The sequence below is a fragment of the Notothenia rossii genome, assembly GCF_949606895.1.
Source record: "Notothenia rossii genome assembly, chromosome: 5".
NCBI lineage: Eukaryota > Metazoa > Chordata > Actinopteri > Perciformes > Nototheniidae > Notothenia > Notothenia rossii.
The window spans coordinates 87,121,638-87,139,673 of NC_136903.1; the positions used below are offsets into that span (position 1 = coordinate 87,121,638).

Consider the following 18,036-nt stretch of genomic DNA (forward strand, 5'->3'; position numbering starts at 1 on the left):
CTAATCACGATGGCCATGGCTTCAAACTGTTCCTTTTGTCGCAACCTTAAAATCAGATAAGGGTATTATCATCTCTGAGTGGGTATGAATGCTTGTAATTCTGCAGTCTGTATTGCTTCATGGAGGCTGTAACTAAATTGAAGATAAGTTAAAGTAATATGCAGGGTCACGTCAAAGTGTTGCATTTGATTTGTCCAATAAAAACATATACAAGCGTTCGTACTAATCAGCTTTGCACAGTAACATTTTATATTGTAAACAGGCACTTTGTTTGAGTTATGTAGATTTGTTATGCATCAACATTACTCAAGTGCTTTTTTTTCTTAATGGTAATCCAGTTTCCTACAGCTTCACCTCCTCAACTTCTACATCACTTTGTCAATGTCTTTATTATCCTGGAAATCAGTTGGAATGCATTGCCTTTAGTTGCATGGTGTGGGTGGACTGAATAATAACAACTGCTAAAGTAGTGGGCAGCCAGTTTTCTTGGTTTAGAGAGGTGTGCACTGTGAGCACGTCTCAGAGGCTCACCGGAATGATATTAAGGATTTGTTCACATTGACACCACTGGAATAGTGAGGAGAAATCTTCATTCTTTGGTCCCGACAAATACTTCATAGACCTTCACACCTGGTCATACTGTAATATTCCCAATACAATGTGTTAAAGGTCCCATGTCATGGCCATTTCCACTGATCATAGTTCCATTGTTGAGGTCTACTAGAATAGATTTATATTGTGCAATTTTCCAAAATCACTTTGGTTTCTCATACAGCATCTCTGTAAACTACGTGTATTCACTGAATTTCACTCTCTGCCTTTATCAATCAATCAATGTTTATTTATATAGCCCAATATCACAAATGTTACATTTGTCTCAGTGGACTTCACAGTTTGTACAGAATATCAGTATGACAATACGACACCCTCTGTCCTTAGACCCTCACATCGTACAAGGAAAAACTTCCAGAGAAAACCCCACAGTTTAAAGGGAAAAATGGGAGAAACCTCAGGGAGAGCAACAGAGGAGGGATCCCTCTCCCAGGACGGACAGACGTGCAATAGATGCCGTGTGTAAATTGAAAAGATAATACATTTGCAACATAGGTAGTCCAAATGTTTTGAAATGCATGTGTGTATAATAAGAAGATGAATCCACGAGGATATCCATCCAGGACTTATGATCCAGGACCGCAGCCACGTCTCAAGATCCAGGACTCGCAATCCATGACACAGGACCGCAGGATCATCCATGACTCCGGATCCCGGCGTATATAGACACCAAAAAGAAAGACATTTGGGGAACCTGGGTTAATCGGAACATGAGAGTACACAGGTATAGACAGAGAGAAGGAAGAAGTAAGATGTCCCCCGACAAACTAAGCCTATATCAGCAAAACTAGGGGCTGAATCTAATCAGCCCTAACTATAAGCTTTATCAAAAAGGAAAGTCTTAAGCGCACTCTTAAAAACGGATAGGGTGTCTGCCGTCCGAACACAAACTGGAAGCTGATTCCACAAAAGTGGAGCTTGATAAGAAAAGGCTCTGGCTCCCATTGTACTTTTAGAGACTCTAGGAACAACCAACAACCCTGCATTCTTGGAACGCAATGCCCTAGTAGGACAGTAGGGTATAATGAGTTCTTTAAGGTAAGATGGCGCCTGCCCATTAAGGGCTTTGTAGGCGAGAAGAAGAATTTTAAATTCTATCCTGTGTTCTATAGGGAGCCAGTGTAAGGCAGCCAGAACAGGAGTAATGTGGTCCCTTTTCCTAACTCTGGTTAGTACACGAGCTGCAGCATTTTGAATCAGCTGAAGCGACTTGACTGACTTCTTGGTACACCCTGATAATAAGGAGTTACAATAATCCAGCCTTGAAGTAACAAATGCATGGACTAGTTTCTCTGCATCGTTTTGAGGCAAGATATGCCTGATTTTTGCAATGTTACGTAGATGGAAGTAGGCGGTCCTTGAAATTGATTTTATGTGGGCGTTAAAGGATAAATCCTGATCAAATATAACACCAAGATTCCTTACAGTCTCACTGGAGGCCAAATTAATGCCATCCATAGTTAATATATCTTTAGATAATTTGTTTCGTAGATTCTTCGGGCCAAGTACAATAACTTCAGTTTTGGTCGTGTTTAACATCAAAAAATTTAAGGTCATCCACGTTTTTAAGTCCTTGAGGCAGTCTTGAATTTTATTTAGATGATTAATTTCATCAGGCTTGATTGATAAATATAGTTGAGTATCATCCGCATAACAATGAAAGTTTACAGAATGATTCCTTATAATATTGCCTAATGGAAGCATATATAGGGTGAACAAAATAGGTCCAAGCACTGAGCCCTGTGGCACTCCATGGCTAACTTTGGTTTGCATGGAAGATTCATCGTTGACACGTACAAACTGAGAGCGTTCAGATAGATAAGACCTAAACCAGCCTAAAGCAGTTCCCTGTATGCCAACTAAGTGCTCTAGTCTTTGCAATAGGATATCATGGTCGATAGTATCAAATGCAGCACTAAGATCGAGTAAGACAAGAATAGAGACAAGTCCCTTGTCAGAGGCTATTAGAATGTCATTTGTGACTTTAACCAGAGCTGTCTCTGTGCTATGTTGTGTTCTAAAGCCAGACTGAAAATCTTCAAATAAATCATAGTTTCTTAAGTAATCACACAGCTGTTTTGCGACTGCTTTCTCAAGAATTTTTGAGAGGAACGGAAGATTAGAAATAGGTCTATAGTTGGCTAAAACCTCTGGATCGAGGTTGTGCTTTTTAAGAAGCGGTTTTATCACTGCTACTTTGAATGATTTTGGAACATAGCCTGATAATAAAGACATATTCATAATATTTAATAAAGAAGTGCTAATTAATGGAAAAACTTCTTTTAACAGCTTAGTTGGAATCGGGTCTAAGATACACGTTGATGGTTTAGAAGAGAGAATCATTGAATTTAATTGTTCAAGGTTTATGGCTGAAAAGCATTCTAGTTTACTATCTAGTGTAATATTATTAGAACTTACGTTTCCGGGAGCTGTTGATAACACTATACTGGTCAAAGGCAAGAGGTCATTGATTTTGTTTCTAAGAGTAACAATTTTATCGTTAAAAAAGCACATAAAATCATTACTACTGAGTGCTATGGGAATAGAAGGCTCAGTCGAGCTGTGGCTCTCTGTCAGCCTGGCTACAGTGCTGAAAAGAAATCTTGTATTATTCTTATTCTCATCTATTAATGAAGAGTAGTATGCTGCTCTCGCTTTACGCAGTGCTTTCTTATATTCATTGAGAGTAATATGCCAAATTAAACGAGATTCTTCAAGTTTAGTGGAACGCCATATCCTTTCAAGTTGTCTCGACTTTTGCTTTATTTTGCGGGTTTCGGCATTATGCCATGGAGCTAATCTATGTTGTTTTATTTTCTTCTTTTTCAAAGGAGCAACAGAGTCTAATTTTATTCGCAGCGCATCTGTAGCACTATCAACAACATGATCAATTTGGGGGGGTGTACATTTTGTATAAGTTTCCTCCCCTACATGCAGACATGCTATCGAGTTAAGTATTGGTGGAATCTCTTCCTTAAATTTGGCTATAGCACTAACAGATAGGTTTCTGCTGCAGGAGCTTTTGGCTAATGCTTTGTAGTCTAGTAACAGTACTTCAAAAGTTACTAAGAAATGGTCGGATAAAGCAGGATTATGCGGTTCGACTAATAGTTGCTCAATTTCAATACCATAAGTCAGAACAAGGTCAAGAGTGTGATTATAGCAGTGGGTTGGTTTATTTACACTCTGACAGAAACCAACAGAATCTAATATAGAATTAAATGCAACAGTAAGGCTATTTTTATCATCGTCAACATGAATATTAAAGTCACCTACGATAATTACTTTATCTGTTTTAAGTACCAAAGCTGATAAAAACTCAGAGAATTCTGATAAGAATTCTGAATAAGGACCTGGTGCACGGTACACTGTAACAAATAAGATTGGCTGCAAAGTTTTCCAGGTCGGATGCGTAAGACTGAAAATGAGGCTTTCAAAGGAGGTATAATTTAATTTTTGTTTAGTATTGATAAGTAAACTTGAGTCAAAGATTGCTGCAACTCCACCTCCTCGGCCCGTGCCTCGGGCAATATGAGTATTGATATGGCTGGGTGGAGTGGCCTCATTTATGCTGACATATTCTTCATGTCTCAACCAAGTTAACGGCTCGTTGTAGCTCCAATAGCTCCAGCCCCCACCCTCCCTGTGAGCACAGTGTGCTCTGATTGGTCGGGACGTTGTGAATCGCGCTGAGCTCCGTGGAGGTGTGGTTTCCTTGTTTAGCGATACACAGCGAAACACAGCCAAACTCACCCTGAGCACACACAAAGTCACAGCCGAAGTAAAAACAATAAGTGTGGCTTGATATTGAGTAAGAGAAAGGTTGATAAACGCTGTGAGAATGAGTCTGCAGAGAGAATCCCAACTGTCTGTTATCAGCCTGCAGCCAGGGAGGGGAGATCAGCAGAGCTGCCTGCACTGAGTGTGTGTGTGAGGAAGTCCGTGGATTGGTCAATTTGGACCAATCAGCGGGGGCTTAACGTAACGGCTCCACGGATTGGTCCATTTGGTTCTGGGTAACGCATGACATCATGAGTCACCCGGAAGAATCAATGGACAGTGACGTATCTCCAACGAGGCGTTTTGGGGAGGTATTCTCTGTGTTAGAGTTTTACTCGCTACAGGGTGTACTTTGAGGGTTTTGACGTCTACATGCATAAAAACCTTCATAACACACAAGGGGACGGGTAATAACCGGAAAAGCATGACATGGGACCTTTAAAGGGGCCCTATTATGCTACCTTTCATGTAGTGTTATAAGCACTCCAACATATTGTACCTCATAGGCTAAGGGGCGGGACATCTCAAAGCGGTTGATCAATCACAACAGTGCCGGCCAGCTAACCAATCAGAGCAGACTAGGCTCTGGTTTCAGACAGAGGGTGAAAAAAGGTGCTGCAGCACAGTATGAGAAGAATAAAGAACTTTTTGAACATTAAAGCATTGAGACATGTCACAGTAGAGACACAACATACTGATATGAACCTGGACATGTGCATAATATGTCTTCTTTAATCAACAAAACCATAGTGGACAATTTATTGATAGGCAAGTGAAAACCTAAAGTGCAGATTTGGTAATAATTGGAATAAAAGAATGTTAGTTTGTACTCTATAAGACATCGAGCATCATTGACAAATATATTTTCTTTTACAATGCTCAGTGTTATCGGTAAGACCAGTGTTTTATTAAACATCTGCGTTCCTATTCCCCAGTAGATGTAAAAGAAAGCTTATGACCCTGGAACATGTTCTTTGTGACCTTTTATTAAATGAAGACGAGGCCCATAATATGAGAACATGTCCTCAGTGGTATCCTCTCAACAAAAGAAACAATGCCTGCTGTGTATAATAGAATTCCCCGGACATTACTCCAGGACTTTGTATTTAATCCAGTCTCGGTTTGACCCGAGAGGTCTCTCTGCCCCGCGAACAGCAAATCCCATCAACATTGTGCTTGGGGGGGTTAAAGGGGATAGTTTCTGGCGATTGATGTGGGAACTTATCCGGTTCACACTGGTTCAGGGGAGAGACAAACCCCCTCTGGCAACCAATCAGGGGAGGTCTTGACATTTTGCACATGGTTAAAGGAGTGTGAAACCCTCCCTCCTCCCTCCTCCGCCTCCTGTTCTAATCTATCACAACCTTACCATTACTTACAATCACAGAGATTTGACAGAAATGAATTCCTCTCCTTGGGGAGAACAGTGAGGCGTGGAGTGGTATGCATACTCATCTTCTCTCTCAGGCACTGGAATAGAAGTAGCTGAATCAATGTTATTCCACTGGCTGAATCATGGATGTGTAAGGAATAAAACAATATATTTTACTGGAATTTGAAATAACATTATATACTGTGTTTTCCCACGGACTGAATAAAGGGGACACCATGGACCTCCGGAACCGGATGTTGTTGTTAGCCATTAGCATGTAGCTAATAGTATATCGTGAATGTGAATATAAGGAGAATGATACGTGGAGTGACATACTAAAACACACTGTCTTCAACTCTCACTCATCAACGCTGCAATACTATTATTATGGAAAGTTTAAATGACAAACAGATATTTGAAGAATTGTAAAATTAGACAGCAGAAGACGACAGGAAATGACAATAAGGCAAGACGTGTCGTGGACCCGCCCCCGTCGACTTCAGCCAATGGTAGAAGACTTTAGATGATAATATGTGAATATGTAATTGGAAGGAAGACCTTGGCCGAGTGCTTTTGCAAACTTATTGTATCATTGTATTAAAAACGTTAACTTGAAGAGAAGCTTCCAGGACTCTTTTTAGCTATTCCTGACTCAGAGTTATAGTAACCCCAACAGATGCGAATGCCAAATGCACTTCCTGATTGGAAGGGAAAAACTCCATCATGTGTGGTGTTCATATGGCGAAAAGCCGCTGTCTCACTGTTATCGCATTCGACTCCTAGTCAGATCTATTCAAGCTGAAAATAACAAGCGTCTTCTCAGTGTGCAATACAGGTGCGCACTTTCTCATCCGGACCAAGTGGACCAGGCGCTGACGTCCTCCTTCACTTAACATCCATCTGGGCTTCATGACACAATGCATCCATCTACAGCTGTCTGTGAGAATACTCCAGTCTCCTGTGCTGTGCTCACAGCAACAAATAATCTGAAAACAGCCCATCTCGCCATCTCTTTCCTGAACAGCCAAATCAATATTTGCTGTTGTGTTGAAGTGGTCAAAAACGTTGTGTACGATATGTCAGCCAAAATTGTAAAAGCCCTATGAGGACACAACATTAAAGGGGCCCTATTCTGCTCATTTTCAGGTTCATATGTGTTGTATGTTCCTCTACTGGGACATGTCTCCATGCTTTAATGTTCAAAAAGCTCTTTATTTGTCTCATACTGCCTGTGCTGCAGCACCTCTTTTCACCCTCTGTGTGAAACCAGAGCCCAGTCTGCTCTGATTGGTTAGCTGGCCGGCTCTATTGTGATTGGTTAACCAGTTAGAGATGTCCCGCCCCTTCATCACATCATGTCCAATGTGTTTGAGCGATAACCAAAAGAAGCGCGAGTGTTACAAAGTGATGTCACTACGTTACAGAAGAAATCAAAGGAATCTAATGGAGGAGTTTCAGGCGGGGGGGGGGGGGGGAAGTGTGTTGCTGGAGAGAAACTCACTTTGGAGGGAACACAGGGATTTTAGCCTTTGCAGACCATTTACATGCACTAAAATCTATATATCACATTACAGGGAAAAAGCATACTTGGACCTCTTTAAAAATGCAAATCACGTAATCCTAAATTTAGTTTGTGGAAAATAGGGACCCTTAATTTAGACATCAGATTAGTTGCCAAATTAATATAGATTGATTTCAGTGGAGCCCTTTAAATGCATTCATTTCCTGTATCACACCATTACCCACAATTACCTCTGTAAAGCTAGCGAGCGAGAACTCTGCAGAGGAGAAGAAAGCACCGTACAGTGCAGCGTGTTTCCTTTGTTGTACACTGTGTGCAGTTCACTGATAATGTCTGTCTTTGATATCTGCCATCGGTAACAACGGTTCATCACAGACAAAAGCACAATGTCTCCCTCGGAGGGTTTATGAAACGCTAACAAGCGCAGCCTCTTGTCTTCATTCCTCCTGCATCTTTCTCATCAGAGGTAAGCTTAAATCTTAGTATGGGGGGGAGAGCGCATGTCTATGGAAGAGTACTGGCTCAGCTCACAGATGCAGTTGCCATGGTAACGGCACAGAGTATTTTTTTTTCTTCTGGAGTGACAGAGAAAAACAGAAAGCCGAAAACTGAACAAGGAGAAGAAGATGTGAGAGGGCCAAAAGATGAGGCGGCTAGAAAGACAGAGGGATCAAACGAGGTAAACGGGAGCGCTAAGAATTGACAAGAGGGAGGAAATGAAATGATGTGCCATCGCTACTCAAACGGAAATGTCTCACAGACTTCCCTATGGTTAGCGGTAGCGATGCTAACCCCCCCCCCCCCCCCCCCGCTCAAACATCTACTGCCTGCTTCTGCTTCTCCTCTGACAGGCGCAGCCAGCACTATTTGGCCGATACACAACTCTAATTCCATTGTACAAGCCATGGTCTTAATCACATGTATCCATTGGCATGCACTGTATGCATAATGCTGCTGAGTCATCACAAAGGGAAGTGCACTGGCATCAGAGCAAGCCAGACAAAAACACAATAGTTAAGTGGATCACCTCACTAGCTTGTGAGCTATTTGCATACAGTATGTGTTTGTGTTCAGGTCTGCAGCTACCGCTATCAAACCTGCGCCATGAGCTTTTTGGTTTATTTTTGAGCAGGTTAATAGAAAAAACCAGCCCGAATGCCATTCAAATTGGTAAAAGGGTGAAGCATGGACCACAGAAAACCCATTATTTTGGAGTGGTTCTGACAAAGGAAGTTGATACGCACATTCTTTTTCATTTATGGAAACATTTTTTGGTTGAGGTCTGTGCTCACGGAGGTCCCTTCCCTTCATGCCTGAATTAAATGAGTGCACATATTTCACTGTTCAATTCCACTTCATGAGTGCTTTTAATACAAGGAGAATTAAATTGTCGACCTTCTAGTTTTAAGGTCAAATTTATGTAAGCAGAATGAGTTAGACCAGGGGTGTCAAACTCAATTTCAACTCAGGCCACATTAGCATCATGGTTGCACTCAAAGGGCCAGTTTTATATACAGTATAAGACTATATAAGAACAAATATATAAATATTTAATATATATAAAATAATGTATTATATAACATTATTGCCTCTGCAATGGATTATTATCGGATAGGGTAATAACTTCATAATTAACTACGTCTGAAAGCAGAAGTCTCGGGCAAACAATTGCAAGTCTCTTCAGTGCGCATGTCAAAAAATGATTTAAAAATAAAAGCCAAATTCTGGAAAAACTCCAAAAAATAAGTGACATTTTGAAAAAAAAAGTCAAATTCCGAGAAAAAAGTCAAATTTGAGATGCATTGTGGGACATGTAGTTTATGGGCAATGTGCTTCTGTAAAGCGGCATGTAACCGTATAATAAACATATATATTCTTTGCAAGCTCTTGTGGGGCCGCATTAAATGAAGTCGTGGGCCGGATTTGGCCCCGGGGCCTTGAGTTTGACACCCCTGAGTTAGACTCTCTATACATCTGGACCACTGGTTGTAAATCATGCCAGGCGAAAGAGACAACATTGTTTACGGCTAAAAGTAAAAACATTTTACAAGATTACTGTTCAACGGTGTAGTGACAGTGATATACAGCACACACTGTAGATAGAAGTATACATCTTGGACTACAGGCAGGCAGAGTTCAAGTCGGACATACAATTACCTTTGCCAAAGAGGGGTTTTTCCGTTTGTTGGTTAGTTGTTCAGCAGTCTTACTAAAAAGATACTGGCTCAATGTTCATTTAACTGTCAGGAAGGGTGTTGCAATGGCCCAGGAAGAACCAATTGGATTTTGGGGCAGATCCAAGTCACGTAGCGTGTTACTACTTTCATGAAAGAAGTCTTGGCAGAGGTTTGCACTTTACAAGAGCCCTCTTTGTTATCTAAGTATTAAGAGGTGTATAGCAATGTGTACCTACTTTTTTAGCTTGCTAACTAGCTAATAAGCGGTTATCCCAAAGTACAATTGAGGCGGATTAAACCACCATTAGCTCGATATTCACAGTATTTGTTCAACTTTGACCTGATAATGGAATTAGATTGAATGCCACAGGGATCTCCAGTCATTACGGTTCACTGATGTGAATATGTAGGCTACCATATTTCAGGAAAATCCATCCAATATTACTTGTAAAATGTAAGTCAAAAACCCACATCCCAACCTCATGGTGGCGCTGGTGAAAAGTCAATGGATTACAAATGGACATTACGGTTTAGAATGTTAAAGATTAAGATACTGTAGCACCAACAGACTTAGTTAAAAACGTACATAAACAAAAGTATTTATTATATTGGTTCTCTGAATTGTCATGTTCAAGTATGCAAGTGAGACATTTTAAAAAGCGTAATCTTAATATATTTCCAGAACAAAAAGCTAACTTGGATAAACCAGATTCAACGAGTCAAAAATCGCAATTTTGGAATAAGAAATAATGGTCAGCAGCCTTGAAAAATCTATTTCCACCATTTTCTAGGAATAAAATGTTATATAAATCTGATCATGAATTATAAATGAACAAAAAAACTCTTCAACTGGAAATATTTTAAAGTGCTACTGAAGTGGAGATTTTGGGCTCAGAGTATGAGAAAAAACACATTTTGAGAAAACTAAAGTATATTGTAAGAGTCCACACATTTTGCAAGGCAATATAGTAAAATAGGGTAGACATCTAATACTAATTAGTACTAATACAGTAGATATCAGCATTAAAACTCCCCTTCCCCCATTAATTAGATTACAAATTGATTTACATTTTAGGTGTCTTCAGGAGAAATATACAGACACAAAAAGACGAAGTAAAATATGAACCTAAATTGGATTTTAAATAAAGAAAGATTTTAAATAAGAAATGACTGTGTATGCAAAATAGCTTCAAACCTCAAAATCAACCAGTGAAAAAGTGGTTTTCCGCGCTTTCTTCCTCTTCCTGTCTCCGTATCGACCCCTCGCCTCACGTGTTTATTCATAAAGCGTTCCTTTGTTTCTCAGGATCATCATGTAGTCAACAACTCTGGCTCTTCTTCCTAGAAAGCAGCAGTGCTTCCAAGTCAACGTGTCAGTGACAGTTCATGCAGTCACTCAGAGAGAGAGAGAGAGGGATGGGAGGCTGAAGGACACACACTGCTCTCTTTCACCAACATCACACATACGGCTGTCTCACACACTGACAACTTCAGTGTAACGCTGATTGAAGCCACGCAGGCATCGTCCGGAGACCTTTTTTTAAATTTATTTTACAAAGCGTTGTGTGTAAAGGGATGCGATTTTTCTTTTCACTCAAGTTGTGGACATTCTCATCCTGCGATTCAGGCCTGACACCTCTCAAATCTGAAGAGGCCGCTCAGTGCTCTGCTTAGTTTCCGGGATCAGTCTCGGCCAATGCATGATGACAGATGAAGCCTGAGAGGAAGGACTGAGGCTGGAGTAAAAGTAGAGCCACAGCAACTGCTGCATGACTCCTCAAACTCCACATTCCTGCAGCTGACTGGAATCACCCCCAGAGGGAAAGAGACGAGGCGTGTTTCCTCTGTGCAGCTGTAGTAAAAACATGTGCTCAGTATATCTGAATGCAAAGCGGAGATGCAACAATTATAGATTGTTATGACACAATAAAAAGTCTGAGGAAATATCCTTGTTTTATAATGATGATGGAGGTGATAATAATTGCACAACACTACAGATGTATCAAATCACATTTTATTAATTACTATTTCCTATTATTTTTGAACTATTAGGAATTATCCACTTTTATATGTGGCATATGAAAAACCTCTCAAAAAACCTGATAAGCAGATGTTATGCACTTATTTTATATATGTTGCATTGCTCTTTGTCCTGTTGTCAATTGTCTATATTAGTTTAAGTTTATATCCGTTTGAGTTTTGAGTAAAAAATGAAAATTTAAAACATTTCCAATGCAGGTGTTATACTCTTTTTCAAATGCTGTTCTGGCTATTTTATGAACGGTGCAAAAGTCAAAGTCAATTTTATTGTCAATCTTTCAGTTTGTGTGAGAGATCAAAATACCGTTTCCCACAATCCCGAATACAAAAAGCTCCTTTTCCAAATACATGTTTTTAAACAACCGCTGTTCATAAACCATGTCCCATAATGTCCCTTTTTTCTGACAGTGAGAACAGAAACCCAGCAGCCCACAGTAAGGGACTTGGCTAAACTAAAGGTGCCTGCTCTCAGAGGAGCAGTCACAGATGGGGAGCAGAATCACCGGCAGCCAGTGCCAGACTTGGTTTAATAAATGGTTGCGGACACATCATTCTGTCACAGTGCGTCTAATGGAAGCTGACCTTTCTCCAGTGGTGCATGCAGGAGGAGGGACGTGTCTCACAGATCTGTCCCTGAAGCTGCCAGACACCACACACCGCAGGGACTAACACTTTTTTCCTTATCGCCCTTCTCACAGCTGATACTGAGATAAAGGAGAAAATGTAGCTAAAAGGGAAACATGGCACTTAGAGAGCATGGAAATGAGGACATGGGCGTGGGAGCTCATTGGGCGGCTGTACATCATGAGCCTCGAGGGCAAGGCGACACATGGTGGCAAGACAAAGCTTGTTGGCTTGTAAGCGCAATGTGCTAAATTCTTCATAGAGGCCTAATGCCTTTCCAACGCTTCACATCAACTGTTGTCTCCTGTGAGGCTGTTGAAGTGACTGTTATTCTGTATTTATTGATTGTTGTTTTGTTATTTAGGTCTTAATGTGCGCACATGTAAAAATGTGTCTTTACAGCCTTCTGTGTATATACATATTTGAATACATATTTGTATATACATTTGTTTTTATATTGTGGGAAACAGTATTTTCGATCTCTCTGTCTGTACACACAAACTGGAAGATTGACAATAAAGTTGACTACACTTCAAAAACTTGAAATCTTGCCAAGTATATTTGTCTAATATCTAGTCAGAATATATATTTACACTTGCTATAAGACACAATAACTTCAGAAGTAACAATGCAGTGAGATATACTGTAGGCCAGGGGTGTCAAACTCAAGGCCCGGGGGCCAAATCTGGCCCGCGACTTCATTTTATGTGGCCCCACAAGAGCTTGCAAAAAATATGATGTTTATTATACGGTTACATGCTACTTTACAGAAGCATGTTGCCCATAAACTACATGTCCCACAATGCATCTCAAATTTGAATTTTCTTTTTTTAAATGTAACTATTTTTTCAAAATGTCATCTTTTTCTTTTTAAATCATTTTGTGACATTCTCACTGAAGAGACTTGCAATTATTTGCCCTAGACTTCTGCTTTCTGACGTAGTTAATTCTGAAGTTATTACCCTATCTGATAATAATCCAATGCAGAGACAATAATATAATATATGATATTATATATATTACATATTTATATATGTATTTTTATATAGTCTTAAAGTTACAACCGGCCCTTTGAGTGCAACCATAATGCGAATGTGGCCCGCAATGAAATTGAGTTTGACACCCCTGCTGTAGGCCCTTGCTTTTAGACAATGCATCATCTTGTTAAGTCAAAATACCTTATTTGGAGTTGTATCTCAGATTTGTTTCGGTTGTGATGGAAAATCACCAACTAACATCAGAAAACAGAACACTTCTGAGCATTTGTGGCTTATATGGTAACACAGCATTTCCTGATTCTGGGCAAATGTAGTTCAAAATGAGTTCTCCCGGCTAATTACAAAATCTGATTCTGATCTAAATATCCCTTCTTGTTTCAGTAAATCTTGACAAGTTAATTTTCACTTGTTCTACTGGCAGATTTTTGTACTTATTTCAAGTGAAAACACCTTGTTTTCATTCTTTTTTCAACTCGTTTTTGGAGCAGCATTTTTCCCAGTGTATCGTTGTCACAGTCTCCTTCTCCAACAAGTCTTCAAACACTTTTTTTTCTTTTTTCTCACCGCCCACTACTGTATATGTCTGATTAATCATTCCTCCAGGCTCTCTTCACCAAAGGGAATTATTTGTCTTTCCACATAATGGAAATACAGTTTGTTCCGCTTGTATCCCATATGCATACAATATGTTGCATCATTTAATCTTGAGTGAGTCTAACACATTCACACGCCGCCTCGCATTTTATCAGTTCCTGTCAAAAAGTGCTGTCACATTTTCAAAGGCCAGTGTGTAATTGTCTCGGCGTTAATGAGAGACTGTCACAATGGCTGCTCCCACCGAACCAGATCCTCTGCCGCTGTAATCCATGCGTGGGGAAATGATTTCCTGTAGCTCAGAAGCATAATTACAGATGTTTTCTTGGCTTTGTACTGAAGACAACAAAGTCAAACAGGTCAGAGCGGTCTCAATAATTGCACTCAAGTCATTTAAGCGCCTTCTTAAAACTGCACTCACAAGTGTTTCGACTGTTTCGAGTAGTCGGGTTGAAGGTCATTTGATCACAAAAAAGATAAGAATTAAGAAGCTGTTGACAGTTTTTAAAGAGATAGATTGGATTTTGTTTAGAGGAGTTGTATGAGGTACTTACTGTATGTACATAGTCAGTGTGTAAATTACAGTTAACCCCAAGTTTGCCAGGATAACCGAACGCAAGCAAAACAATGAATCTCTTTGGAGGGGGGCACTAGCAAACAGTATATAAGATACCTGCTTCAAAAAGTAATGTATATATTTATATACTGTATAATATTTTAACCACGGTACCTGGCTGTCAGGCAGCATTCCTGACGAGGAACTTAAGCTGTTTTCTATGCACTCAGAGCCACATGTAAAGTATTTTCTGTGTTTGTTACGTCACATTTTTTTTGTCACTAGATTTGTGTGGTGACGTTTGCTGTTATATCCGGTTGCTCTTTCCTGCGCACTTTGTAGGGCTACTCAATCAATCGTATTTTAAATCGCGATTACGATTATGGCTTGCAACGATTACGAAAACAACGTAATCGAAATAAAACGATTATTTTTTTATTATTATTATTACTTTTTTAAAATATTTTTTTGGGGGGGTTTTCAGTTGAATTATACTTAAAGGTCAGGGTAATCAACTGTTAAAAACATACTGTTCAAAAAAAAAATCTCCAATAAATTGATTTTATTTATTTTTCAAAGTAAATGGATCATCGTTTTTAATAATCGTGATATCAATTATTGACCCAAATAATCGAGCAGCCCTAGTCTTCAGTACAGGGGGCAATATTGTCACCTGCCTGCGCTCATCTCTGAAACCAGACCATGTAAACAGGCTGGTGTTTCTAGAAAAACATCTTTAAGAGATGACATGAGCTGCCATACCAGCATTTGCCATGGTGGCCAAAACATTTTTATTTGGTCTTAAATTGTAGTTCAACATTTATTTCCTTTTACTTCTGGACCATGACGGTGGGCCAGCCTTTAATGTTTAACTGAGTGGAATATGTTGAATATGTTTTACCAAAATGTTGGTGTTGTATATATGTTAAGGAGTTTTCAAGTTTGTATTTGTTTTAAAGTACAATAAATGGATGTTGAATAGTCAATGAATAATCGCAATTACAATTATTGACCCAAATAATCGAGATTATGATTTTTGCCATAATCGAGAAGCCCTAGCACTTTGTCATATGGAGGGGGAGTGAGCTGGGGAAGGACAGTTTTTGTTGACCTCATACGCAATCACTATACTGGATATGGACTAGAAATAATTGTATGTTTGCTTGTTTCGTTTGCAAATAAAAGGTCAAATGCATACCAGTGGAAAGACAGTTTTCGTGCGCGTCAGACAATGTTTTTCCGGCACTTTTATTAGATTACTACAGCTACTCTTTAAAGCAAGCACACTCCCATTGACAAAAACAGTCATTGTACCTCGTAAAACACAGGACACGCTTTTATACTGGTTGTTTTTGTCATTGTTGGACTTTAGTGAAGCCGAACTAAACCTTTTAAAACACTACGATCACAAAACAACACAGATAAACTAACCGATTCTACCATCAACTCAAGAATTATACAAAGACAAAATGTAAATGTTCGGAAAGGGCATTCGAAGTAAATTATTCATAGATACACTTTTTTCCTCAGTCACATTTTTCTTGGGCTTAAAAACATAAGAGATTGGTTTCAGATGCAATACATTGTTTAGCTTCAATGTCAGTTATCAAGGCTGTATCTGCAGTTTGAAGACACGTCGAATGTCATGTACTTCACCGCGTATAAGTACATCAAACAATCCCATCGTCAACAAATCCGAACCGTCCCTTTAATATTATACATATGTATTTGTCTAGTATCTGTCAAGACTCACTGTTATACATGAATACATCAGTTAAAGTCCTTTTCTTTACCACTATAAAAACATACTTTCTATTCAGTTCACTTGTTCAAATCTATAATACAAGACACTTCAGAAGCCGACAACTCACCAGATTCCCAGACAAAAAACAGTTGGTTCTCCATTAGACGAGGAGAGCTTCTCTTCGCCGCAGTTCAAGTCACTCTGTCAATAAATCCACAATTTCTAACACGACTCGTCTGAAGACCAAACCGCTTGAAGTTTGGCGCACACACACACACTTAGTCTCACCCTCATTTTGCTTTCCTTTGAAGAAATACACAAACACACATTCTCCCACGCAACACTTTCTCTTTGATTTCCCTTCCTGCATTAGGTCTATAATAATTAAATGTTCTTTTTGTTCTCATGTAGACATTTATTTATTTATTTATTTTTTAACTGTGATGCAAGCCTCCAGTGTTCCTTCCTACGCTTGCACCGTGTTGCACTGTTTACTGTGTAACTGTCATTATATTTATTTTTTATGCACAAACAAATCAATTGCTTTGCAGGGAATCTGAAGGCTGACAATGATTGCAGGCGTATTTGTTGACAACACCGCTCCCATTCGCCATGATGTGATGACATACTGGGCTCATATCGGAATAATGTCTGGTATTCTTTTATGTGAAAGTCAAAAAAACAATCTTGCAAGGACGTAGTAAAATGTCCCAAACACTTCAAAACTGCATAAATAACTCTTACTGATGCAGTGATGATATTGAATAAGCTGAACAGACGTCTTTAAGGGTGTACTTAACTTTTGACGTTCTACGGAAAAAGCCTTTTGAGGGGAATGCTATAAGCACTGACACCCTATAAATGTGTTATTGCCAACAGTTCTCTATGTACACTTCCACCAGACATGAAGAAACATTAGCATTCATTAAGCGTTGTGTTTCTGGCCACTCAACAAACGTGAGTCCAACATTAGAATAAATAAAATAAAAAGGATGCAAACTTATCAGGAAGAGAAAAAAGGGACAAAGTTGTGACCCCTGTCTAAAGATGGTTTTGAATATCAGCTTTAAAAAACATTTTTGACATGAGGATACAAGGGAAAAAATCGCCCGAGACTTACGAAATCCTAGGAAGGTAAATCATATATAAATAAATAAATAAATAATAATACCCCCACGACCAAACCCTCCCCACGGCAAGTGCCCCGAGGCCGCCGGTGGACAAAACAGAAAGTAACAGGGACGTAGCACCACCTCAAATCTTAAAAACACATCACATCACATCATATAACATTTCTTACTTTGGATTCAAACGGGCGTTATTTGGAGAGTTTCTACCTCTGAATAATCACTCTACTTTTAGCTATGATTTGATATCAACAACCACCTGAACGTACAGTTATTATAGACTAACATGTGTTAACTGGGAACAGATAGACATTTAAGAGTTAAGCTGCCCACCTTAAAACCAAAACAACAAGCAGAAGGACACTAACATCCCAGATATCTTGCTCATATATATTTCCTGGGTGCAGCTGCAATATGACAGAAAGCAGCATTCAATGATCAATCTCCTTTCATGAAATTGGCTTTTTCCAACACACCTGTTTTTCAGCGATGCTTCCAAACATCGAGTCATGTCTTGTTTGACTAAAGCCTTAACAAACATTTACTTAGGTCTGTGTAGGGATGGGTATCGTTAGGATTTTATCGATACCGGTACCGGTATTGCAGAAATAACTGTATAACTTATACATTAGCTTCTCAGAAGCAGACACAAATAAATAAAATAACTTGAAGGGGCCTGGCTCGCCCTATCATGCTTTTTGGGGTTTTCCCTCAGACAGAGGATGAAAAGAGGCATTTTTTAAAACATTTTTTAACATTGTCCTTCAGTGACATCATGCAAAACTGTGATGTGAAGAAATTGGTCAAAAGGCTAAGATGGCAAAAAGATAAAGGCGAGTACGTATATTATTATGGATTGTACTTTTAAATCATCACAAAATAAATGATGT

The 18,036-nt window shown here is 39.3% G+C and overlaps 1 protein-coding gene across 10 annotated transcripts in view; it reads right to left on the reverse strand.

Moving 5' to 3' along the window:
* Positions 1 to 18,036, reverse strand: part of LOC307040716 (uncharacterized protein) — a 109,190-nt gene that overhangs the window by 45,296 nt on the left and 45,858 nt on the right. The window lies entirely within an intron of this gene.